This window comes from Orycteropus afer, unplaced genomic scaffold (genome assembly GCF_000298275.1).
Source record: "Orycteropus afer afer isolate SDZICR_OR568_19922 unplaced genomic scaffold, OryAfe1.0 scaffold00359, whole genome shotgun sequence".
Lineage (NCBI taxonomy): Eukaryota > Metazoa > Chordata > Mammalia > Tubulidentata > Orycteropodidae > Orycteropus > Orycteropus afer.
In genome coordinates this window covers 1,289,848-1,298,423 of record NW_006921946.1, presented here as the reverse complement: position 1 = coordinate 1,298,423, position 8,576 = coordinate 1,289,848, and positions in this window count along the sequence as shown.

Below are 8,576 nucleotides of genomic sequence, written 5' to 3'. Positions count from 1 at the left end.
TGGAGGCGAGAATGGCCAGACTTTGTCTCACCTACTTTGGTCATGTTGTCAGAAGGGACCATTCCCTGGAGAAGGATGTCATGCTTGGTAAGGTGGAAGGTAGACAAAAGAGGGGAAGGCCTTCAACGAGATGGATTGACATGGTGGCTGCGATGATGGGCTCAAGTATAGCAAAGATCATGGAGCTGGTGCTGGATCGGGTGGTTTTTGTTCTGCTATTCATAGGGCCACTAGGAGTCGGAAACAACTCAACGGCACCTAAGAGCAACAACAAGCTTCTAGGATTATTAGTTCAGCATTCAGATGGAATAAGTACATTGAAAGCATACAACCTTGACACATACCTTTTCTGATTTTAAATCATGCAGCATCCTTTTGCTCTATTAAAACAACTGCCTCTTAGTCTATGTACAGCTTCCTCATAAGCATAGTTAAGAGTTCTGGAATTCTCATGCTTTGCAATTTTGTCCATAATTTGTTAAAATCTACACAGTAGAATGCTTTTTTATAGTCAATCAAACACAGGTAAATATCTTTCTGGTATCCTTTGCTTTCAGCCAAGATCCATCTGACATCAGCAATGATATCCCTCATTCTGTGTTCTCTTCTGAATCCAGCTTTCATTTCTGGCAGTTCCCTGGTAATGTACTACTGCAACCATGCTTTAATTATCTTCAGTAAAATTTTACTTGCATGTGATATTAATCACATTGGTCAATAATTTATGCATTCCATTGGATCACTTTTCTTTGTAATGGGCACAAATATGGATGTCTTCCAGCCTGTTGTCCAGGTAGCTGTCTTCTAAATTTCTTGGCATAGACTACCGAAATCTTCCAATGTTGCATCCATTTGTTGAAACATCTTAAACTTGGTATCTGTCAATTCCTGTAGCCTTGTTTTTTGCCAATGTCTTCAATGCAGCTCGAACTTCTCCCTTCAATACCAGTGGTTCTTAGTCATATACTATATCCTGTAATGGTTGAATGGAGCTCTGGTGGTGTAGTGCCTCATGCATTTGACTGCTAACCAGAAGCCTGGCAGTTCAAACCCACCAGCCACTCCTCAGAAAGAAGGTTGGGCAATCTGCTTCCATAGTAATACTGTCTCAGAAACCCAAGGAGGAGTTGCTGTGAGTCAGATCTGACTCAATGGTAGTAAGTTTAGTTTTTGGTTTTGGATGATAATTAGAGCTGTACTTTCAGTGAGTGACTGTCTCCATTTCAGTGGATTACTGTCACTGTTAATACACCATCAATTACTTTCTGAGTGTCTACCATGAATGTGAGCTGTGGTAGACATTTAGGAAATAATGAATAGTGAATTAATTTTTAGGTAGCAAAGAGATTGCTGGAGCAGAACTTGGCCCCATGCCAAAATTACAGAAATAGAAATTCCAAGGCTGATGCCTAAGATTAAAAAAAAAAAAATCCCCAGGAATTCTAACCTTGGAATCAGGAAGAGCTTTTTAAAAATATATTTAAAAAATTGGGAACTATAAAAAGTAAAGTCATTTATGTTTTTATTCATATAAAGCTCAGAAACATCTGCCCATAAGCAATATCAAAAGGCAAATGATAAAATGGGAAAAAATATAAAGAGCAAAAACCCAAAGGCAAAGTGAGTCAAAGATATGAATAGGGAGTTTACAGAAAAGGACATACAAGTAAGTGGCTCTTAAACATGTGAGCATATGTTGAAGTTCATGCATAATGAGATCATTGTAAACTAAAAATACACTAGAATAGCATTTATCAAAATGTCAGCAATTCTATAGTCTGATAATGGACTGTGTTGTTGGCCAAGCTTCAATGAAACAGGCGATTCTCATTCTTTATCAGTGGGCATATAAATTGGTGCAACTTCTAGAGAGAGTAACATGGAAATATCAATTAATATTAATATTAATACAAATATTCTTTGACCCAACTAATCATCTTCTAGTAATATTTCTGTTCTTTCTGTTTATATGTTCTTTTAGGTTTTGTAATTTTATATGTTTGAATGTGGGTTTTCTCTCATGTTTCCTGTTACTCTTTGAGGTTTTCAATTCCGTTTTAATTCTGGGAAATTTATTTTTACTATTTCTTCAAATATTTCCTTCTTGCCTTACTGTTTTTCTCTTTTCAGTAACTCACATTATCCCAATTTTGTCACTTATCATTTTTTTATCCATAGCTCTTAGCTTTCTATTTCTTTTCTTAGTTTTCTGCTAAACTCACAGAGACCTCTTCATGCTGATCTTTCAATCCATTAATTTATTCTTCAGGTATAGTCGTACTATTTATTTCTCCACTTGCCTTTTTATTTTATTTATTACATATTTCACCTCTTCTATTTGTACTTGATTATCTTACAACTAGGAGTTCTGGTAGCATAGTGCCTAAGGCACTTGACTGCTCACCAGAAGGCTGGCGGTTCAAACCCACCAGCCACTCCTCGGAAGGAAGGTTGGGCAATTCTACTTCTGTAGTGATACTGCCTCGGAAACCCAAGGAGGGGTCACTATGAGTCGGGGCCGACTCGATGGCAAACAACAACAACAACATCTTACAACTACTTGTTCAATGTCATTTTACTAATATCCTCCTGTATCTGTTTTATGTTATTTATAATACTTATTTTAACCTGTTCTTTCTATTCCAATCATTTTGCTTCATGTAGTATATATTGTTCAGTGTTGTTAGGATGTTTTGGGATTTTGGCCACATTTCCCTGAAGGTATTAGCTTCTCTGACCAGAAATGTGTACTGGGGGAAGACTGAAGACCAGGGCCTAGTTTTTCATGTTTATATTGCATTTTAGGATCAGGCAATTGAGGGACACCATGGCAGACATCCTGTTCACTTAATAATCTTCTCTAATTATGGACATGCATTTAAATACTTGAAAAGAATCCCCATAATTATACATCTGACACCCTGGAGTGATTGCAGGATTGTGTATGGATGACAAGTGTAACTGTAATGATTAGATGAGCTATACAGTGGTCTTGTATGGTGACTATAGAAATGATCATCTGAGTATTCATTTCCTGCTATATAGATTAGCAGCCACAAGATGTGAGGGAGACATCTTTGACAAGCCAGGTATCAAATCTATTTCTGAGGGCTAAGAAGCCAAATGATTGAAAGTGCAATATCATCAATGTCTTTTAGAGAAATAACCTAATGTGTGCTGAGTATAGGAAAAGCACACAGTTCAGGAGTTTGTGCTCATGTGGAGAAAGGACACCAGGCTGTGTCCCAGGAGACTTCTCCCGGTGGTTACTGTTTGTTTCTCAACTCCAGATGTGTTTCTCAACCTTGCAGCCTCAGACACTTCTCTTTTTCTTTTCTGTTTGTTTTCTTAAGCACTCCTACCTAAATAAAAGAGGCTTTTGGTGGTGGTGTTATTAGGAACCGTCAAGTCGCCTCATAGTGACACTGTGCATAACAGAGGTAAACACTGCCCGTCCTGCGCCAGCCTCACTATCCTTGCTATACGTGAGTCTGTAGTTGCCACCGCTGTGCCAATCCATCTCATTGTCGCCCTTCCCCTTTTTTGTTGACCCTCCACTTTACCAAGCACGATATTCTTCTCCAGAGAATGGTCCCTTCTGACAACATGACCAAAGAAGGTGAGATGAAGTCTGGCCATACTCGCTTCCAATGAGCATTCTGGCTGCACTTCCTCCAGGAAAGATTTGTTAGTTCTTTTGGCAGTCCATGGTACTCTTAGTATTCTTTGCCAATACCACAACTCAAAAGCATCAACTCATCTTCAGTCTTCCTTATTCATTGTCCAGCTCTCACATGCATATGAGGTGATTGAAAATACCATGGCTTGAGTTAGCCACACTTCAGTCTTCAAGGAGACATTTTTACTCTTCAGCACTTGAAAGAGGTCTTTTGTAGCAGATTTTCCCAATGCAATATGTCTTCTGACGTCTTGATTGCTGCTTCCATTGGTGTTAATTGTAGAACCAAGTAATATGAAGTTTAAGACAACTTCAATCTTTGCTCCATTTATCAGGATGCTGTTTTTTGGAACAGTTGTGAGGATTTTTGTTTTCTTTATATTGAGGTGTAATCCCTACTGCAGACTGTAGTCTTCAATCTTCATCAGTAAGTGCTTCAAGTTATCTTCACTTTCAGCATAAGGTTTTCACTGTCCAGCACTTTGAGAAGTAGATGGCCTCTTCCTTCTTCCAAGTCTGTCATAGTCTGGAAGCTCCCCTGAAACCTGTCCACCATGGATATCCCTGCTGGCATTTAAAACACTGGTGGCATAGCCTTCAGCCTCACAGCAACATGCAAGCTACCATAGTAGGACAAACTGATGGATGAGTTTGTCTCCCTTAGCTGCTAAATAAAAGGGGCAGAGACATTAAACTTTAATACTGATATATAAAACCAGATGTTAATTTATTATTTGTGGGGAGAAATAACTAATATAGAACCAAAAAGAATTAATGCATATATGGCCAACATATTCTTTTCTTATGTTGTTGTTGTTGTTATGTGCCATCAAGTTGAACCCGACTTATAGCGACCCCTCCTTGGGTTTCCAAGGCAGTATCACTACAGAAGTAGATTGCCCCATCTTCCTTCTGAGAAGTGGCTGGTGGATTTGAACCGCCAGCCTTCTGGTTAGCAGTCAAGTGCCTTAGCCACTATGCTTATTTAGCTTTCTAAATAATTCTTTTCTTATAGGAAGAATTATTTAGAAAGCTAAATAATAATGAAAAAATTTCTTAGTGAGTATAGAATCAGAGCAAAGAAAGTTAGTTAGGTACATTGCATGTTTAATAGACTGGGGCTCAGGTTGCCTAATGCATTTAAGTCCATAGTAGAGATGGTTTTGGAAATAAAATGGAGTGCTCGGGATTTTTTCACTATGGCTGCCTCTATTGGACGATGGCTAAGTGGGCATTGGCAATGTTTGACACAGTGCCCTTCTGAACCTCTGGCTTCTGTGCCTCAAGGGCAAGTATGGTTAGAGCATATCACTGATGAATCAAATGATAACTTTTCCAGAAAGACCAGAAGAAGGCCAGAATATAACTCCAATAGGCAGGAAAGATTTTTTTTTTCTCCCAATAGCTACTTTCCTGACTTGTGATAATTTAATGAATGAAGTAAAATAATACGTTTTGTGAGCGGTTGAATATGTAGGACTGTGAGCAAAGTGTTCTAGATATAGAGTATTGAAAACAAATGTTGACCTTCAAGTAGTTTACAGTCTAATTAGGATACAGATCATTGCAACAAAGTCCTTAATGGAGGTAAGTGCAGAGAGAAATTGAAATAGCAATAGTCTATGGTAGGAAAAGTATTCTTACTGTTTATATCCACTAAAACCAAAATCCTCTTTTCTCTCCAATTGAAAGCAAATTTGAGATCCCATGCAATCTTCTGAGTTTATCTTCAGCCAGTCTTCAAGTTGATCAGTCTAGGGAAGATAACAGACAGAACTGGGATAAGCACATTTGTTGTATGTGTAATACCCCAAGGTCTTACCCAAAATTGAAGTCCGACAGCACTGTGTCCTCTACCTCTCACTCACAGCTTCTTATTGAGTTTAATCCCCATAACACCAGGGGACACCTTTGCAAGATATGATGCTCCATGCCCATTAAACTCCTGCTTTGGGATCTGAGTAACTAAACACAGGATAAGCCTGGCTTATAAAAGAGAAATCTATTTCTGCTTTTTAAAAAATGATGTTATCTTGGATTACTTTGATTAAAGAGAAGTCCAAGGGCAGTGCTAGACTGACTCAGTGCATTCATTTATTTATTTTGTAAACAGAGGAGGCAGAGGCATCAACCCTCCCCCCACCTTTTCTCCATTTTGTGCGAATATTGCTAAGAAGGCACAGCAGTGACCCACTGCCTCGGAAATCTGCCCAGTGAACTGACATCATGGGAATTTGCTGAGCCTGTTTTGTGGAGGTCATCTAATTCTCAGCATAAGGATTCTGGGCAGGAAACTTCTATATTTCTTTGATAATGAAGCGAAAATCACCAGTCCAAGGAAATGAGTCTGCTTTTCATTAGCACAGCTTTCCCAGAAAATAGCCTGATGCCAGGCAACAACTAGTATTGCTTTTATAGTCATATACCCTCTATGAAGTACTGTCTCAAGTGTGTTATTAACTAAAGCACACAGCCCTCAACTCACTGTTTCAAACAATTTTTGAATTCCTTCCTAGCAAAAGATTGCTCTTTCTATATCTGTGGTTTATCACTTCTAAATCCATGAAAGAGAAAATAGAATTACAAATCCTATAAGAAATACCCAAATATTGAATGCTCTAGAAACAATGAAAATGTGACTTATTGTGAAAACTTTTAATGTATCAGTAGTTATGGATTTAGAATATGTTATTAGTAGTATTGTGGTATTATAAGTATTACCACTATGTTTTTACTTGTATACTGTGTGTATATTTACCATAACTCTCACTGCTATCCAGTTAATTCTGACTGATAGTGACATTATGTACAACAGAACAAAATACTGCCTGATCCTGTGCCAGCCTCACAGTCCTTGCTATACCTGAGCCCAATCCATCTCCTTGAGGGTCTTCCCCTTTTTCTCTGAGCCTCCACTTTACTAAGCATGATATCCTTCTCCAGGGAATGGTCCCTTCTGACATCACCAAAGTAGGTGAGATGAAGTCTGGCCATTCTAGCTCTCAAGGAGCATCCCAGCTGCACTTCTTCAAGGACAGATTTGTTCGTTCTTCTGTCAGTCCATGGTATTTTCAATATTCTTCACCACCACCACAATTCAAAGGCATTACTTCTTCTTTGGTCTTCCATATTCATTGTCCAGCTCTCACATGCATGTGATTGAAAATACCATGGCTTGGGTTAGGTGCACCTTAGTCTACAAAGTGACATCTTGGCTCTTCAGCACTTAAAAGAGGTCTTTTGCATCAGATTTGCCTGGTGCAATATGATGTGCGATTTCTTGGCTGCTGCTTCCATGAGTGTTGATGGTGGATCCAAATAAAATGAAATCTTTGACAACTTCAAACTTTTCTCTATTTATTGTGATGTTCCTTGCTGGTCCAGTTGTGAGGATTTTTGTTTTCTTTTTGTTGAGGTGTAATCCATACTTATCTTTGATCTTCATCAGTGAGTGCTTCAAGTTATCTTCATTTTCAGCAAACAAGATTTCTGCATATCGCAGGTTATTAATGAGTCTTCCTGGAATCCTGATGCCACATTCTTCTTCATATACTCCAGCTTCTTGGTATTTGCTTACTGTACAGATTGAATAAGTATGGTGAAAAGATACAACCCTGACTCATGCCCTTCCTGATTTTAAACCATTCAGTATTCTCTTGTTTGATTTCAACAACAGCCTGTTTGCCTATGCACCTTGTGAGCACAACTAAGTGTTCTGGAATTCCCATTCCTCTCAATGTTATCTGTAATTTGTTATGATCCACACAGTCAAATGCCTTTGCATAGTCAATAAAAAGCAAGTAAACATCTTTCTGATACTTGCTTTTAGATAAGATTCGTCAGACATCAGCAATGATATTCCTCATTCCACATCCTCTTCTAAATCCAACTTGCCAATATACTGCTGCAACCATTTTTGAATTATCTTCAGCAAAATTTTACTTGTATGTGATATTAATTATAATGTTAGATAATTTCTACATTCTGTTGAATTACTCTTCTTTGGAATGGGCACAAATATGAGTCTCTTACAGTCAGTTGGTCAGGGAGATGTCTTCCAAATTTCCTGGCATACAAGAATAAGAGTCTACAGAGCTGCATCTGTTTGTTGAAACATCTCAATGGGTACTCTGTCAATTTCTTTTCCACTTTTTCCTTCAGTTCAGGTTGGACTTCTTCTTTCCATACCACTAGTTCTTGGTCATACGCTGCCTCATGAAATAGTTGAATGTTGACCAGTTCTTTTTGGTACAGTGACTCTGTATATTCCTTCCATCTTCTTGTGATACTTCCCACATCATTCAATATTTTGCCTGTAGAATCCTTCAATATTGCAACTCAAGGTTTGATTTTTTTTTTTTTTTCTTCATTTCTTTCTGTTTGAAAAATGCTGAGCATGTTCTCCCCTTTTGGTTTTCTAACTCCAGGTTTTTGCATATTTCATTACAATAACTCTCTTCTTGAGCTGCTCTTTGAAATCTTCTGTTTGGCTCCTTTGTCTTGTCATTTCTTCCATTTGCTTTAGCTACTCTCCACTCAAGAGCAAGTTTCAGAGTCTCTTCTGACATCCATTTTGGTCTTTTCTTCCTTTCTTATCTTTTTTTATGACCTTTTGCTTTCTTCATATGTGATGTTCTAGATGTCATCTCAGAACTCTTTCAGTCATTAGTCACTGGTGTTCAATGTGTCAAATCTATTCTTCAGATGGTCTCTAAATTCAGGTGGGATATACTCAAGGTCATATTTTGGCTCTTGTGGATTTGTTTCAATTTTCTTCTGTTTTAGTTTGAGCTTGCCTAGGAACAAAGCTTTCGAGACCTTCATTTGCTGATGTGGCACCACTCAAATTGAAGAGAAACAGCCGCAGACATCCATTAATCATCGGAACATGGAATGT